The sequence below is a fragment of the Felis catus genome, chromosome A3 (assembly GCF_018350175.1).
Source record: "Felis catus isolate Fca126 chromosome A3, F.catus_Fca126_mat1.0, whole genome shotgun sequence".
NCBI classification, from domain to species: Eukaryota; Metazoa; Chordata; class Mammalia; order Carnivora; family Felidae; genus Felis; species Felis catus.
The window spans coordinates 35,747,178-35,766,501 of record NC_058370.1 but is presented as its reverse complement, the minus strand read 5'-3'; the positions used below and the strand labels follow the sequence as shown (position 1 = coordinate 35,766,501).

General features: G+C 39.4%; 1 protein-coding gene across 1 annotated transcript in view; it reads left to right on the top strand.

Annotated features, from left to right (window-relative positions):
• The first annotated feature begins 3,674 nt into the window (after positions 1-3,674).
• The window catches only part of PAK5 (p21 (RAC1) activated kinase 5), a 320,788-nt gene continuing 305,138 nt past the window's right edge, over positions 3,675-19,324 (top strand). The window contains exon 1 of the mRNA XM_023251465.2: positions 3,675-3,861. The gene's annotated coding sequence lies outside the window, so the exon portion shown is untranslated. The remainder of the gene's footprint in view (positions 3,862-19,324) is intronic.

The window sequence follows — 19,324 nt, the reverse complement described above, 5'->3', positions numbered from 1 at the left end:
AGTTGAGTTTTGATAAGTTCTTTATAGATTTTGGATACTAACCCTTTATCTGATACGTCGTTTGCAAATATCTTCTCCCATTCCATTGGTTGCTTTTTAGTTTTGCTGATTGTTTCCTTCGCTATACAGAAGCTTTTTTTTTTTATCTTGATGAGGTCCCAATAGTTCATTTTTGCTTTTGTTTCCCTTGCCTCCAGTGACATGCTGAGTAAGAAGTTGCTGCAACTCACGTCAAAGAGGTTTTTGTCTGCTTTCCCCTCTAGGATTTTGATGGCTTTCTGTCTTACATTTAGGTCTGTCATCCATTTTGAGTTTATTTTTGTGTATCGTGTAAGAATGTGGTGCAGGTTCACTTCCCTGACCTGAGTGTCTGTTTTTGTGCCAGTACCATACTATCTTGATGATTACAGCTTTGTAATACATCTTGGAAGGCCAGGATTGTGATGCCTCCAGCTTTGGTTTTCTATTTCAAGATTGCTTTTGCTATCCAGGGTCTTTTCTGGTTCCATAAAAATTTTAGGATTGTTTTCTCTAGCTCTGTGAAGAATACTGGTGCTATTTTGAGAGGGATTGCATTGAATATGTAGATTGCTTTGGGTGGTATTGACATTTTAACAATATTTGTTCTTCCGATCCATGAACATGGAATATTTTTCTGTTTTTTGTGTCCTCTTCAATTTCTTTTATGAGCTTTCTATAGTTTTCAGTGTATAGATTTTTCACCTCTTTGGTTAGGTTTATTCTTAGGTATTTTATGGTTTTTGGTGCAATTTTAAATGGGATCAATTCCTTGATTTCTCTTTCTGCTGCTTCATTATTGGTGTGTAGAAATGAAACCAATTTCTGTGCACTGATTTTATATCCTGCGACTTTGCTGAATTCATGGATAAGTTCTAGCAGTTTTTGGTGGAATCTTTTAGGTTTTCCATATAGAGTATCATGTCATCTGCAAAGACTGAAAGTTTGGCTTCTTCCTTACCGATTTGGATGCCTTTTATTTGTTTGCGTTGTCTGATTGCTAAGGATGGGACTTCCAATACTATGTTGAATAACAGTGGTGAGAGTGGACACCCCTGATCTTACAGGGAAAGCACTCAGTTTTTCCCCATTGAGGATGATATAAGCGGTGGGTCTTTCATATCTGGCTTTTATGATCTTGAGGTATGATCCTTCTATCCCTACTTTCTTGAGGGATTATATCAAGAAAGGAAGCTGTATTTTGTCAAATAGTTTCTCTATATCTATTGAGAGGATCATGTGGTTCTTGTCCTTTCTTTTACTGATGTGATGTATCACATTGATTTGCAGATATCAAACATCCCAGGTATAAATCCCGCTTGATCATGGTGAATAATTCTTTTAATGTCTTGTTGTATCCAGTTGGCTAGTATCTTGTTGAGAATTTTTGCATCCATGTTCATCAGAGAAATTGGTTTATAATTCTCTTTTCTGGTGGGGTCTTTGTTTTGGAATCAAGGTAAATCTGGCCTCATAGGATAACTTTGGAAGTTTTCTTTCCATTTCTACTTTTTGTAACAGCTTCAAAAGAATAGGTGTTACCTCTTCTTTAAATGTTTGGTAGAATTCCCTAGAAAGCTATCTGGCCCTGGACCCTTGTTTTTTTGGGAGATTTTTTATTACTAATTCAATTTCTTTACTGGTTATAGGTATTTTCAAATTTTCTATTTCTTCTCATTTCAGTTTTAGTAGTTCATATGTTTCTAGTAATTTGTCCATTTCTTCCAGATTGCCCAATTTATTGGCATATAATTGCTCATAATATTCTCTTATTATTTTTGTATTTATGCTGTGTTGGTTGTGATCTCTCCTCTTTCATTATTAATTTTATTTATTTGGTTTCTTTCCTTTCTCTTTTTGATCAATCTGGCTAGAGGTTTATCAATTTGGTTAATTCTTTCAAAGAACCAACTCCTGGTTTCATTGATCCATTCTACTGTTTTTTGTTTTTGGTTTTGGTTTCAATAGCATTAATTTCTGCTCTAATCTTTCATGATTCTCTCCTTGCCTGAGTATTTTGTGAATTTGACTATGATGTGCCTTACTGATGGTCAGTTTTTGTTTAATCTAATGGGAGTTTTTTGTGTATCCTGGATTTTGATGTCTATGTCTTTCCCCAGGTTAGGAAAGTTTTCTGCTATGATTTGCTCACATAAACCATCTACCCCTTTTTCTCTCTTCTCTTCTAGGACTTCTATGATTCTGATGTTATTCCTTTTTAGTGAGTCACTGATTTCTTAAGTCTTATATTGTGCTCTTTTGCCTTGGTTTCCCTCCTTTTTTCTTCTTCATTTGTCTCCATAATTTTGTCTTCTATATATCTGATTCGCTGCTCTGCTTCATCCATCCTTGCCGCTATGGTATCATTCAATATTGCCTCTCAGTCATAGTGGTTTTAATTTTGTCCTGGCTAGATTTTACTTCTTTTATCTCTGTAGAAAGGATTCTATGCTTTTTTTCAATTCCAGCTAGTATTCTTATTATCGTGATTCTAAATTCTAGTTCAGACAGCTTGCTTATATCTGTGTTGATTAAGTTCCTGGATGTTATTTCTTCCTGTTCTTTCTTTTGGAGTGAATTTCTTCATTTTGTCATTTTGGAGGAAGAAAAAGAATTAATAAAATAACAAATAAAAATTAAAAATTAAAACAACACAAAAAATCAAATAAAGAAAGCCAGATCCTAGGTGTGTTTTGGTTTGGTTGTTGAAAGAAGCTTGGTAGAATAGAGAAAAAATGGGGAAAAAAGAAAAGAAAAAAAAGTAAGAAAATGCTTACAAATTTAAAATGTATAAAATAAAAAAGAATGAAATGAAATGAAAAAGGAACAATAGATTTAAAATACATTTACAAAAAATACATATAGTAAATTTTTTAATTTTATATAAAAATGGAAAATAAAAATAAATTTTTTCTCTCTTTGTATCCAAGAATAAGAAAAGAAAAAGAAAAAAAAGATGTACCATTGAACAGAATGAAATCCGATTGAAATTAAATTAAGTTTCCCCTAGAAGTCACACTATGAAGCACTTTATAGTCCATACAGTAAGCAGATGAAGACACTTGTGGTCATCCTCTAGAGCTTGGTTGGTGCCATTGGACAGGAGCTTGGTGTAATGGCTACATTCTCCACTAGGTGGCGCTGCTTAGCTTACTGGGGTGGATTGGTGTGGTGCACGTGCACATGTATGTACATGCCTGGGAGAGGGAAAATGCCATCACCCACTTTCCTAGTTTCTGACACAAGAACTCTGTGCTCTCACTGACCCGCAATCAAGCACCTTTGTCTTTGTCTCTGGCTTCTTTGTCTCTGGCTTCCCTCCACTTTTCACTCTACACTGTCTATGTCCAAGCCGTCAGCCTACCAGGCACCATTTACCTCCCAAATCTTATCTCAGATGGGGCTGTGTTTCCAAACCCCTCACTTCTGAGGGCCTAGTGGCTTGGACCCACTCTGACCTGACCCTCCCCTAGCAATGGCCAGGTGCCAGCTTGCCCCCAGAAATGTTCCTGCAATCACACTGCTGCAGAGGCCCAGAGATTGTGGCTGGGTGCCAGCTTGCCCCAGAAAAAATTAATGGGATCAAGTAGCAGCAGAGGTTTAGGGATTATGGTAATCCACAACACACACCTGGTGCCAGGTTTCACTGCACCCTGGCATCTTTATTCCAATACCAGCAATTGTGTTCTCCCGAGTCTGCTGAGACCTTTGCCTGTGGGGAGGCTGTATGGCTTCTAACAAAAGCCCTCTTAGCAGAACTGCTTTTCCCTGTGTGACCTGTGGACTCCTCGGACCTCACTGCCTGCTTCTAGGGGTTCACCCTTCCCACCAGAGCACTGCCAGGTATTGAGGTCCAGAATTTCTGACACTGCTCTCCCCTGTTTATATAGTCCTAATAGTATTGAAACCCTCTCTTGTCTCCTTTCTCCCTTACTTGTTCAGTCACTTGTGGGTATCCCCTCTCTTTCTCTTTCTCTCTAGCTACTTTCAGGGGAAGTGCTTTTACTGTACTCTCCCCCTTTCTCTGTCCTGTCTCCACAAATACAGCTCCCTACTCTCCATGGCTTCTCTCTCCCCAGTTTACCTCCCTGTGCTACACACCTGCCAATTTCTGTGGTTCAAGTTATGCAGATTGTTGTGTTAATCCTCAGATCAATTTTCAAGGTTTGCAAAAATGGTTTGGTGCTGATCTAGCTGCATTTCAAGGATGAGAGAAGCAGAGAACTTCCATGCTGCTCCGCCATCTTGGCTCCTTCCTTGAAACATTTATTTTAAGAACATTTTTTTCAGTAGGATTGTTCTGTCAGATTCATGAAGCCCACTGCTATTAAAGCAAATATTTTTTCCTACTAAATCAATTTAATGCATTACTTGCAATTTTTTTTTAAATGATTGTTTAGATGGGAGAACACATAGTAGAACTAGTAATGGAAAAATAATTGAAATTGCTTGTTTAAGAGGAGAACAAGGAAATGCTGGAAAAGTCCTTTTCACAGTTACCAAATACAGGAATGGCACACCATCTACTCTCCAGGATTCAGTTCTTATACCTTTCAACTAGAATTTCCATTTGGTTCTTCTTCTTCTTCTTTTTTTTTAATAATTTCTATTTCTTAACTGATATTTTCTATTTTAGGCAACATTGTCATTGTACCTTCTTTTTCTGTTTAATCACGGTTTCTGTTTGTTCTTTGAACATATTTATAGTGGCCATTTTGATGTCTTTGTTAGATTCAACATCTGGTTGCTCCCAAAAGTACTCTCAGTTGCTTGCTCTTTTTCCAGTTCATGGGTCATACACTCCTATTTCTTTGCATGTCTTGTAATATTTTGGAAATGTAGTCACTCTGGGTTCTTCTCCCCACCTCTACTCCCACCCTCCTCACTTCCAGGGCTTATTATTATTATTTGCTTATTTGTTTAGTAACTGGATGGAGAATTTTAGTGGAGTCTCTTCACACTGTGTGAAGCCTCTAATGATGCCCCTGTTGGTGGGGTGTGGGTGGGGGCTGTGGTGGGTAAGCCTATAGTCACCCTCAGAGCATAGTGATGTTCTCTTTGGCTGTTTCTTTAAATTGACCACACCCAGCTATTAAGAATCACTGATTTGGTGGCCAATCCCTCCATTGTTTACAACAATATCCTAGGCTCTACAAAGTAATACCATCAAATTAGGCTCCTTTGAAAAGATAGTTACTAAATATTAGTGTTTTATATTTGTTCTGAGCCCAGGAGGGATTCTAGTTCTCTCTGGCAAACTACCTCTCCCACGGTTGAATTTGTATTTCCAGTGAATCTACCAATCTCCTTCCAATTACCTTTCAGCACAACCTCCAACTGTTTTTGAGAGCACCCTGAGGTTTGAACGTCTCTATACTCTGCTGCAAGGAAGTCAGTTCCTTTGTGAAGACATAAGGAGCTGTTTTAAGGCCTGCTTTGTCCCCCAGTCCACATCTGGGACTCTGGAGCTAAGGATGGGGACGGCAGCACGTATATTTTTGGAACTGAATCCCAGGTAAAAGGGAGAAGCAGATGTGTCAGGCCATCTCAGCCCACCTCTCCTGGCACAGAACCATGGCTGTGCAAGTCAAGGTATGGGACCTCAGCATTCCCAGAGGTGCTGTGCCCAGGTAGAACCTGGAACCTCCTTCCCACCAATGGGAGCTGGCAGACCAGGGACACCCACCTCTTTGGTAAACTCTCCCAGAACTGAGTCTTAGCAACAAGTAGCTGGGGGTAGGGTGAGAAGCATTGAAATCCTGCCCCTCCCAGTAAGATAGGCCTGAAGTAGGAAAGGGGCATAGAAGGCACCCTATGTTTTGGTTGCACTAGTCTAGAGTGAAGCTTTGTCCTACAGAACTAGAAGGCAAAGAGGGAATGGTCAGTCCAAATACCACAGACTCACTGTTCTTAATGAAATGTAGTAGATTTTCTTTTTTTTTTTTTTTTAATTTTTTAAGTAGGCACCGTGCCCAGCATGGAGCCCAGAATAGGGCTCAAACTCATGACCCTGAGATCAAGACCTGAGTTGAGATCAAGAGTTGGATACTTAACCAACTGAGCCACCCAGGCACCTCCTTTGTTAGATTTTCTTAAACCGATATTTGTTTATTTGCTGTATCCCCTTGCCATTTCTAGAAACTTTAAATCGTCATATATATTTTTAATTTAAAAAATTATCATTATTATTATTATTATTTATTTACCCTGGGGAGCACACCCACTGAGTTCCTCAGCTCCTCAACTGTCATGATGGAAAATAAATGCCCTTTATCTAATACTTTTGTCTGTAAATTCAACTTTGTCTGATATTAAGACTCATCTCTGATTCCCAATTTCATTTAGCATTAACTTTCTACTTTGCCCATTTTTTTCTTTTTTGTTTTTTCTTTTTTTTGCTATTCTACTTTAGATCTGTTTTGTATATTTTGCAGATTGGTGGATTTTGTTTCTTGATCCTAAGGTAAGATCTATTATTTTTAAAATTTCCTTTTTCTTTTATTTCTTTTTTTAATTTTTTAAATATTTATTTATTTTTGAGAAATAGGGAGAGCAGGGGAGGGGCAGAGAGAGGGGAGCAAAGCATCCAAAGCAGGCTTGGTGCTAGCAGCAGAGAGCCCGATGTGGGGCTTGAACACATGAAACATGAGATCATGACCTGAGCCGAAGTCAGAAGCTTAACCAACTGAGCCACCCAGATGCCCCTTTTTAAAAATTTTTTAATGTTTATTTATTTTTGAAAAATTTCCTTTTTATTTTCAAAGCCTGGGACCATACCTAGTGTTCATTACATATCTGTGGAAGAAAGGTTTTTTCTTCTCCTCAGGCCTGGGTAGGAAGAGTCCTCCCAGGCCTCCTGGGAAAAGCTCCAGGATTTGCCAAAAACCTGTATCATTCCTGCCAGAAGCTGCTTTTAGAAGTCACTAAGATCAACTTCATTAAGAAAAAAAAAACTTACTACCTTTGTTGACATAAAAATGACATACCACAAATTGCCTATGTCTAAAGGATATGCTTTGACAAGTTTTGATACATGCATACAACAGGAAACAATATCGACAATCAAGATGTACCCAGGGAACAAAGATCAATCGCACCTGAGGTCCGGGGATCCCACACAGACCAATTTGGCCACTTGCTGCTGACAAAATCTCAAGGCACAGAGACTAGTGCTAGTGAAACAAAGGGAATTGATTTCAGTGAGGCCAACACTGAGATGACAGTGTCTCAAAGATTGTATTCAAAGTGCTGAAAATAGTTCTAAGTTCATATGAGGGAAATGTAGAATCAATGTTGGTGGGTACATGAAGGTGGGCAGAAAGGTCGGGTTGATCATTGTCTTGGTTTCAGTCTTGCTGGCATCAGAGCTTGATGGGGTGGTTTTGGTTGCCATTATGGGATGCTTTGTTGCCTGAGGTAAGAGACAAGCTGGAAAGAAGAACTTAATCAGAAAGCACAGACTGAGGTCAAAGTGGAGATGGTTGAAGTCCTTTTTTAAAGGTAGTTAACCATCATCCCCAAGAGTTTCCTGGTGCCCCTTGTGTTTCCTGTGTTCCTTCCCAAAGAAAGCATGGCCCCCGTTCTCATGCAGCTTGGGTTCTAGTGCTTCTTGTTTTTTGTTTAAAAATTTTTTTTGTAACGTTTATCTTTGAGAGAGAGGGAGAGACAGAGTTGGGGAGCAGAAGAGAGAGAGGGAAACAGAATCCAAAGCAGGCTCCAGGCTCTGAACTGTCAGCACAGCCCAACGTGGTGCTTGAAACCATAAACCATGAGATCATGACCTGAACCGAAGTCGGACAATCAACTGACTGAGCCACCCAGGCACCCCATGGGTTCTAGTGCTTCTTGACCATGATACCACATATATCTAACCCAACTGAAGAAAAACTTCATCAGAGACATAGCAGGCCCTTTGCTGTCTCATGATACAACTGCCCTATGCTCTTAGTCCAGTGATTTTTGTGGAGGATTTGGGATATATCTCCCAATGACCTTGTCTAGTACTGGGTAAAATAAATAATGGAATTGTTCAAATTAATTTTGGGAAAACCAAATCTCATGCAGGTGATCTTACTACTTATAGAGCTGCAACCCTTCACTCTTGTGACTCTTCCGTATTTTAACATTTCATATTCATCTATATGATTCTTTGAAAGAGAATTCTTTTATGGGAGTGAAGAGAGGAGGAGAATAACCTTGCTAGGTGCTACCAGCTGCTGACTCTACTTTTCTGAAGCCTCCAAAATAAATATATTTTAAAAACCTTCCAGAACATATTTACCAGAAGCATCATGGCTGGCTAAACTTGCCTAGTTGGGATAACAGATGTTAATTTGTTTACCAAGAATAAAGTAAGAATCTAAGTATATTTTTCATAGAGTGTCCAATTTGGAGGACACAAACATTTATTTAGCTCAAACAGACTTCGTGGTTTATTTTTATCTGAATATTTTACCTACTACATTTTATGCACGCTCAAATAATATGTTATAGGATACTTTTTTAAAAAGTAAAAGGAAATGTGTATAGTATCTCCATTGAATCAAAACTTCTCTGTTGTGCTTAATTAATTTCAAATCTTGATGGGAGTGAAGGAGAGAGCTAATATTTGAATTTAAGAGCACAGACACTGTCTGGGATTAACTACTGTGCCTATTGCTAGCTGCGTGATCTTGGGCAAAGTACTTAGCATCTCTGAGGGACGATTTCATCTTTAAAATGGAGATAAGGGATGGCTGGGTGGCTCAGCTGGTTAAGTACCTGACTTTTGATTTGGCTCAGGTTGTGATCTTCTGTTTCTTGAGATTGAGCCCCGCATGGAGCTCTGTGCTGAGCATGGAGCCTGCTTGGGAATTCTCTCTCTTTCTCTCTCTGTCTCTGTCTCTCTCTCAAAATAAATAAATAAACATTTTTTAAAAACTAAAATGAAGATACTAAAATATACCTCACAGGGTAATATTAAGTGTGGCAATATATGTATAATACTTAAAACAGTGTCTGGACAATAAGTGCTATTTATGCTTATTATTCTGCAATGAAATAATACTACTTGAAATGAATGTTTTCCTTGATGTCATGATTCCAAAAGCAAACCAAGTGGTCATAAATGTGAATTTGATATTTAACTTTGAATATATGGACATTAAGATATGATTTTATGGTTTACATTATTCTTAAATATTTTTTGTCACTTTGGCACAAAATAATAGCTCTAAAAATGTTAAGCAGCAAAGGCAGAAAATAGCTCAAGACTATTTAGGGGAACCTCTCTCTGAGAATATTGAGTGAGAGGGGTACCTGGGTGGCTCAGTCAGTTGACCCTCCGACTCTTGATTTCAACCCAGGTCATGATTCCAGGGTTGTGGGATACAGCCCCACATCTGGCTCCATGCTGAGCATGGAATCTCTCTCTCACTCCCTCTGCCCCTCTTCTCCACTCACTTTCTCTTTCTAAAAAAAAAAAGCGTGTATGTGTATATACATATATATGTATGTACACACACATACATATATACATATCTATGTATATATATACATAGATATGTATACACACACACACACACACACATATATATAGTGAGAACAACATATTCATTTTTCACCTCAATCTTCAGAACACTTGGTACTCAGGACAACTCAGTTTTGTGGTCAGAAGATTTTGCTTTAGGTGGATCGGCTATTTTTCTTTGTATTTCTTATCCCAGAGCATATATGCAAAGGGCATTCTGTAATCATCTGTTAATTCAGTGGAAAACTAGTTCCCCTAGTTTTCCCCTACCATGTTTTTATGCTCCTTGATTCCCAGTACACTTGAAACCAATGTGGCCTTGAGTGAGCAAGTGAGAGGGGGAGGGGCCATGGCAGAGGATGTGGGGACAGTTGTGAGCATGAACTTTCTACTTCCTGTGATGATTATGCTCTGGAAATGGTCCCCTAGCTCCTAAGGAATGGTAACCAATAAATTACACTGATGGCCAAAACCACAGGTGCTCACTAATGTTTGTGTTCTTTCCTTTTTTTCTTTGGCCACAGCTGTGGCCATCTCCCAGCCTCTCTTTGGGCTAGCAGCCATCATGTGATGAGTTCTGGCCAATGGCATGTGAGTAGAGGCCATGAGTGCCTCCTCTAGTACTGACCTATAAAATAACTGGGACTCCTGATACTCATCTTATTTTTCCCATCCACTGACTGAATTAGCAGACTTCCAGGATGTTGATGGGAGACATGCATGGAAAGATCCCTTCAATAACTGATTAGGTGTCTGATCCATTTTAAATAATGCCATGGCCATATTGTGGCTATAAAGGAGACCCAACATAAGTCCACTGCTGGATAAATTATGGAAGAAGGCAAATTTTTTCTCTGATTCTCTATTCCTGCTTCAACACTCTCCTTCCTTTGATGAAAATAATTAACATTTGTTGAGTGCTTAACATATATCAGAGATTATGTTAATTTCCATACTAATTATAGGTGCTGTCTTATTTAATCTCCCCATCAACCTGATGCAGGGTAATCTGTTATTAATCTCATTTCACAATTGAGGGAAGGAAGTACAGAGAGGTTAAGTTACAGATCTCTAGGAATCAAGATTTAACTCCAGACATTCTCATCTCATCACTAAACTGTACAAATTCCCAATACTTTCTAGGTGTCCGGATTCCTCAGTTGTATAGAAGCCTTTACAGAAGTTTTCCCAGATGACTCACCAAACACATAGATTTTCCTCTTTTTATGCCCTTCAGAACACCTTATCCTAGATTCCATCTCTTTAGTCATCTACTGCGCAAAGAAAGTAATACATTGATTAAGATTTTACTGTTAGCTATTCACTATTTTAAAGGATCAGTATTAACTGCAATGGGCACAGAAAAATGTATAGGATTTGGTACTTGATTTCAAAGGGATTTCAGTTTCTTTATCAGCTGGCCACCCTACCCTGAATTGGAATCTAGAATGTTAGAAAGTCCTGGGTGGGGTTTGGAGTATCCTTGTTCCATTATCCTGACATGTAATATAATCATATCCAAAGGTAGTAGAGATGTGTGTCCAACTAGACTGCATAAGTGGAGGGTCAGCAGTGACTAGAGTATCAAGGGCATATATGATGAAATAAAAGGGAATTAGAAAGCAGGAGGTGGGAGAACAAGAATCTGGGGGCAGAGGTAGGTGGGTCTGGCATAATTCCAAAACATGCTGTGCATGTGTATCATCTCCTAGTCTGTTTCTATCTATGTGATGGTCCTGAATCACTTCCAGGAGCCAGAACAGGCTGAAATATGAAAAGATGTCACATAATCATATAACTTGTGTATAGGGAAAAGCAATAAATACCGTGGGGTGGGGGTTCAGATAATATAGAGTGAGAGCTAAAAAGACAACTGGAAAGATTGTATGAAATGTTGTATGGTGTTGGGCTTTCCTGGACACACAGGAGTAGGAATGTGGGTATTAGAGAAAGGGCAGAAGAGGCACCATAGGCAGTGGAACTTGCATAAGCAGAGGCATGGAGATAGCAAAGTTCAAGATGTGCTAGAGGGAAAAAAGAAAGACATGCTAGAGAAATAGCAAGTTGTTAAATTTTCAAGACCTTGTAAGCTGCACAAGGGGTAGCACCAAGAGATAAAAAGGCAAGAGATAAGCTACTCAGAGGAAGAGCTCCTAGGTGGCTGAGACCTTGAGGCTAGGTGATCTGGAGTGATAGTGGACCGTCTCCAAGCAGAATTCCCAAGTGAGAGAATTTAGGGAAGGAAGGAAAAGGGCTAAGGACAGAAGAAAGCTTTGGAAGAAACTACAACATATTAGAAAAAAAGACCAAGAGATGAACAGCTCTGAACCAGCAGAATGAAGACAGCAAAGGAAAATTTCAGCAAGTTTTGGGCTAGGAAGAAGACAAGCTGCAAAGTGCTGACTGGCACGCCCTCACTAAGCGATTAGTCATCGCCTATCAGGGGACTGGAGCTGTGCCACGGGCTGGGTATAGATGACACACCAGACTTCTTACATGCAGCTTCTTCTAAGGCAAGAGAGAGAGATTACAAATAAATGAGGAGGAGGACGTGGAGGTGTGGGCGGGCGGAGGTTATTGTCCAGAGAAGCACTTAGATGCTCAGAGGAGCAACATGAGGGAAAGAAGATGAGTTTTCAATCTAGGGGACACTTAAGAAGGTTTCCAATAAGGAGAATGAAGGAATGATGAGAAAAGGCTTAACATGCAGGAGGAGGCTAGGAAAAAACAACGGAGGGAGACGTGGGGGATGGTAGGAAGAGAGAGGCTTTGCGCAGAAAAAATGGTGGGTTAATCTGGAAATTCCTTTGGTGGAGAAAGTGAAAATGAGAGAAGCCAAAATCAGATGACTTTGAACTTAATGAAGTTGGGCATCAGGTTATCTTCGAAGAAGGAGGGGGTGAGTATGGGGGCCCCAAGAGAGTGGAATGTTTTGGCATAAGATCTGTGAGGAATGTCCACAAAGATTGTACTATATTTTAATCCATCAATCACAAAGTATTTATAGAGCGTCTAATCTATGTCCAGTGGTATATTAGATATTATATTTTCACTCTTCCAAGTGCTGGTGGCTCCTGCCAACTTGGCAATATCAGCAAATGTTGTAAAATGTGTTCTCTAACCCATCATAGAAGTCACTAATAAAAATAAGGAGTAGTTTTGGATTTAGGTCCTTTAGGAACCCGGGTTGCTTTCTGTTTCCAGTTTAAGACCAGAGCACTGACAGCTCCATTTGAGCGTTTTTAAGTCAACATTATTTATAGTACTATTTCACCGTAACCTATATTTTGTATGCTCGGCTATGAGTACATCTTAGCTTTCCATCACAACTTTCTGAGAATCATGTGTGGCTTTATACTTAATAAATTACCATTTTATAAAAAAGATAGTGGGGCTTGGATGACTCAGTTGATTGAGTGTCCGACTCTTGATATTGGCTAGGGTCGTGATCTCATAGTTCATGAAATGGAGCCCTGTGTAGGGTTCTGCTCTGACAGCATGGAGCCTGCTTGGAATTCTCTCTCTCTCTCTCTCTCTCTCTCTCTCTCTGTCTCTCTCTCTCTCTCATCCTTTCCTACTCATGCTCTCTCTGTCTCTCTTTTTCTCTCTCAAAATAAATAAACTTAAAAAAAGGTAAAGTTACAGGTGTAGAGGGTTACAGAAAGTATGATTTTAACATGAAGTTCAAAAAATTTGTGGAATCAATGATTAACTCAAAATATGGCAATGAAAAATACCTGAGAAATGGGCCAGTAATCAAAAAAGACAAAAGCATCAAGATAGAGGAAAAGCACATTGAGAAATGCACTTTGAAATCTTAAAGTAGTGAATTCAAGGATGGTAGCCACTGTCCATGCTCCATTGTTTTTTCTTCAGCCTTCTTTCTGCCAATGCAATCTGATGTCTTATTGAGAAAGCCTGAGGTTTCCTCTGGCTTCCAGAGCATTATTGGCTAGAGCACAGGACAGGCCATAAATGTCATGAATTAACTCTGTAGGAGGATCCTTCAACCAATAATGGATAGAATTTGGCACTAAAATATTCCAGATTCCTCATCACCCAGATGCAACAATTCAGAGGCATGTTCTACCCATCTCTCAGAGGTACCCATCAGGAGAAGCCTCCTTAGTGCTAACCTGTTCATCAAGAAATGGATTCCTTTCCTCCCCTTTCTTATTTCCTTCTTCCTTACTCATGTTCCACATTTGCTTCCCCAAAACAATGACTTGCATTCAAGTTCTTGCTTCTGGTAGAATTGAGCCTAACATACAGAATGAAACCAAATTCCTCTGCAGAAGAGGAAAAAGTAGAATCCATCAACATAGACTCCATCTTCCCTGTAAATCTAGTCCACATCCAGTTAAACTGCTATCTACCCAATTCCCTAAAATAGAAACCTAAAAATTATCTTTAATAATTCCTCCTCCTCACATTATATTCAAATGATCAAGTTCTGTAGGTTTGCCTCATAAATATCTCTCAAATTGACTTCTTTCCATGTCAGTTTGTACAGCCTTCCTCCAATCCAGTCTCCATTCAGCTTTCCAGGGTGAAATTCTCAAAGACAAGTTTGATTTTTTACATCCCACACACTGCTTATAACTCTTTCAATGGCTACCATAGACTGAATGTTTATACCCATCCCCCCCAATTCATATGTTAAATCCTAATGCCCAATATGCTAATATTTGGAAGTAGGGCCTTTGGAAGATGATTAGGTCATGAGGATGGAGTTCTCATGAATAGGATTCATGCCCTTATAAAAGAGACCTCAGAGAGCTTCCTCACCCCTTCCACCATGTTAGGACACAGTGGGAAAATGGCTGTCTGTTTCTACTAGTAAGTGGGATCTTGCTAGACACCAAATCTGCCAGTGCCTTGATCTTGGGCTTCCCAGTTTCTATAACTATGAGAAATAATTTTCTGTTGTAGTTAAGACTCCCAGTTTATAATATTTTATTATAGCAGTCTGAGCTGACTAAGGCAGTGGCTTTTCATCTCTTTTGCATTACAGCCAGCACTCCTGCAAGGTTTTGCATGATCTGGACTCTCCCCCATACCCTACATCTCCTCTCTTACCTTACCTCTCTTACCAAGCCACACTCCTCTTGCTTTCAACTTTCCAGCCATCCAGACTTTCTCTCTCTTTTTTTCTTTTTTTGAAGCTTTTATTTTAATTTCAGTTACTTAACATACAGCATTATATTAGTTTCAGGTGTATAGTATAGTGATTCAAGAATTCCATAAGGTGCCTGGGTGGCTCAGTTGGTAAGCGTCTGACTTCAGCTCAGGTCATGATCTCGCGGTTCATGAGTTCGAGCTCTGCATCAGGTTCTGTGCTGACAGCTCAGAGCCTGGAGCCTGCTTCAGATTCTGGGTCTCCGTCTCTCTCTGCTCATCCCCCACTCACACTCTATCTCTCTCTCAAAAATAAATAAACATTAAAAAAAATTAAAAAAAAAAGAGTTCCATACAATACCTGGTGCTCATCACAAGTGCACTCCTTAATCCCCATCATCTATTTCACTTATCCTGCCATCTGGCCTTTCTTAACTTTGGTTCCTCCAAATTTCTTGCTCCTTTGCACCATGGGATGTTTGTAATTATGGTTTGGGCTTCTTAGAAAAATCCTTCTCTGTAATCTTCTCCTCACCTAAAAACCCCTTGCCTAGTTAGTGTCTATCCTTCTTCAGACCTCAGATACAGAGTAATTTTCTCTAAAACATTCCGACATGCCTTGTTATGTTGAATCTATTATAGGCTGTTCTAGATCTATGTAATTCTATGCTCACTTTTCACTATTTTAGTTTTTACATTTATATCACTGGTTGTCTGATTAAATTTGGTCTTGTCTATACTCTACTGTTTATAATAGATTTTTTTAAATTTTTTTTTTCAACGTTTATTTATTTTTGGGACAGAGAGAGACAGAGCATGAACGGGCGAGGGGCAGAGAGAGAGGGAGACACAGAATCCGAAACAGGCTCCAGGCTCTGAGCCATCAGCCCCGAGCCCGACGCGGGGCTCGAACTCACGGACCGCGAGATCGTGACCTGGCTGAAGTCGGACGCTTAACCGACTGCGCCACCCAGGCGCCCCTATAATAGATTTTTTAAAATCACTTTTCTATTTCTAATTCCTAGCATAGTAATGTGTACCTAATAACTGCTCAATTTGGGAATGAATGAAAGAGGAGATGAGTCAGTGAATGTACGTGTGATAACTTTGCATTTATCACCATAGAAGTAAATATGTTGTTGTGGGAATAAGCAACATAAATTTTGAGGATGCAGAAAAGGACACATAGGAAGGAACCCTGAGTTAAGCTTCCATGTAGGAAAGGATTGCCCTTTTGCCCTAATAACAGAAAAATTACAGAACAGAAACGTGTCGTGAGTCAAATCTGCTTGCATCTCTGACTTTCTCCAGCAAAGTGGTAACAGGGTATAAATAAAGCACATTAGTTAGTCCTGAGGATGATGACTACAGCAAATTAGAAGCCTGAGGGTGCACAGGATGTTCAGAGATGGTTATTCTTATATGGATTACTAAAGCATCTTCAAGATGTCTTGCTTTCCCTTTCCCCCCTTCCTGAGAAGAGATCTCTCCTTATCATAAAGTTGTCCCCAATGTATGTTCTGAGAGTTGCTCAATATTAACAGAAGAACATTTTGTTAGTTTGGAGGCATTTTTCTGGGAAGGAACCGGAGGAATTGAAACCATCTCCAAAGGCTTCACAATATTGAATGAACTGATAAGGATTCTTAATCTCTACAGGGTGGATAGAAGACCAGGGAGAACCTAATGTAAGGAAGAGAGACCCTAACAGTGGGTGGTCCAGAGAGATAAAACCATGGAAGGGACCAGCAAAAAAGTATGAATGAGGAAAACCACCTAATGCCTACCTCAGATGGACCCTGGAGGGACTGATTAGTGACTTGATGAGAAAAACTCTGTTTTTTACCAAACTTCAGCCTCTGTGTGTTTTTGTGAACACCTAATAATGGATTTGTTTTTTAATGCCATTATCCCATGTCTTTTTGTCCTTGAAATTTAGGGACAAAACCAAGGGCTACATGAATCTTTACAACTTTGTGGAATGAATGAGTAAAACCAAATGTGGCCCTTGTAGAGCATGGAAAGGGAATTTCAAAAGAAAGGTTAAGGGTCTTGGTGAAGTGAATGGGGATTTGAAATGGACATAAGCTTCTGGGGAGAAGGAGACAGTGGATAAAGAGGTTCTTTCAGTAAGACTTGGAACTAATTTGGAGACCTCAAGAAAACCACAACAGACTGAAACCTGTTTGGTAAGTATAAATGTAAGGTGAAGATGGAAGTCAAGGAAATAAGAAGTGACTAATATTAAAGATGACTAATATTAAAGATGATGAAGACAAAAGCAGATGATAACAAGAGATCATCTAGTGAAGGGAAAAATATTGACTAGGTCCCGAACACTGCTGTAAATACAGATCTGGGGTCCGTGCTGATGAAGATTTGGGAAAGGAGATAATTGTGAATAGGTGAAACCAATTCAATTTAACATATGATATAATAACACATTAATATAGGTTATTAACACATTTTCTTAAGTTTATTTATTTATTTATTTATTTATGGGAGCAAGAGTGAGCAAGAGCAGGGGAAGGGCAGAGAGAAAGGGAGAGAGAGAATCCCAAGTAGTCTCTACACTGCCAATGGAGATCCCCGGCCAGGGGCTTGAACCCATGAACCACGAGAGCACCCTGAGCTGAAATCAAGAGCTGGAGGCTTAACCGACTGAGCCACCCTGGTGCCCCATTAACACATGTTAATAAATGAGGACTAATGTACTGTACATTGTACAGTATGTATGAGAAAGTTTGTTTGCTTTATTTGGCATAACCCACTTAAGCAAAATGAATATTGTTGCTCATTAACATACATTTATTTTCAAGGTGCCTACAAATGAGCCTTTAATTAATTGCTCCAGAACCTTTTCAGATACTAGAATTGTGCTGACTGGTCTCTCCTTATTTTCCAAATTTAAAAAAGGAAAGCACTGAGAATATTTAAGTAACTTTCTCTCCTGATTTGGAGAGTGTGCAACCATAACAAGTCTGGAGGTAAACCATAAGAAAAAAATGATCTTCCATATCTCCAGTACTGTTATTCCTACAAAGAACACCACCGATGGGTTATGAGAGAGAGAGAACAGCTCACTGTCATGTGGTGTAACTCCATCTGTTGTCCTTTAGCAAATGTCCAGATGGATTCCATTTCTGGTCTCTGGAAAGACAAGGCCAATCAATATAAAAAAGCTGCCTTTGATTATCCATCACAATCACCCAAGGAGAATCACAATTTTTTGGTTTCTACCCGTCATCCTTGTCAAGAGGCTCACGGTTTTATTTTTACTCATGAAATCTGCTTCTGAATTTCTGAACAATAACAATGCCAACCGTCTGTTTTTCCTTGGGTTTCTTTCATATGGTGACCGGGAAGTCTGGCTTGAAAATGTCTCTCCTATTCCTTGTCAATATCTTTCACTCAGTTTTCTGAGGAACGATGTTTACTTTCAGGAAGTATGGGGCTTTAAAAGCTTATCATATTATTACAGCTTAAAGATACCTCAGATTCAGGAGTGAAATAAATGGCTTGAATTGGAATACCACTCTGATGAGAAATGAGACCTGTTGAAGCACATTCATGTTTGAAAATTTTCCCCCATTTGCTCATTGTACTTACGTCATCTCTTTTTCACATGGATTAAGTTGTGTGACTGTTTTTGTAACATTGCCGGTATCAAAAAGAAAGGACTCCATGGGTGCCTGGGTGGGTCATTCCATTAAGAGGCTGACTCTTGATTTTTGCTCAGGACATGATCTCACAGTTCCTGAGTTCAAGCCCCGCATTGGGCTCTACGCTAACAGTGCAGATCCTGCTTGGGATTCTTCCTCTCTCTCTCTCTCTGTCCCTCCCCCACTTGCACTCTCTTCTGTCTCTCAAAATAAATAAATAAATAAACTAAAAAAAAAAGTAAAGGACTCCTTGTAGGATCCTAATTTACACACCCACACCCACCACCCACCCCCTCTCTCCTTGGAATAGGTCCATCCTGTTTGAATACTATATTTTGATTTACATATATATTTTTTTAAGTTGATAAGATTTTGACCTAAGTATAAATTCAGAAGGGTCTAAGGAAAATACTGGTTTTCTCTTAAGCGTAAATAATCACTGCTTTAAGCTGAAACTTTCTGGTAGAAGTTACTTACGTTTTAAATTTTTAAAAATTCACATTTCCTATTTTTGAATTTGTGAGGAGAGAGTGAGAGTTGTCCCAAATATCTCTTTCCCCATTTCTTCAGTAGTAAAGCTTCCATTTCAGCTGGGCATGTGGCCACTTGGAATAAAGATCCTTTTCCCAGCCTCCCTTGCAACTAGTTCTGGTCATATGGCCAAGTTCTTGGCAATGGGATCTAAGCAGAGGTAGGATGTGCAACTTCTAGGAAGTGCATTGCATCTCTTCCATAATACTTCCCATTTCTTTAGGCAGCAGTAAGAGACTGGGGTAACTGGAGTGGCAGCTGCCATGTAGACAGTAAGATGACTTTGAGAATAGAAGCCATGCTCAACAGGGCAGCAAGATAACAATAGCTCGGGTCTCTCACATCATGGAGCACCACTTTAACCCTGGATGGACTGGCTTCTTGGATCAGACATCTTGGATGTGAGGTCAAAATAAATCGTTATTTTTATATCCTTATTATTTTGGTGCTTTCACTCATAGCCTATTATATATATACACACATATAT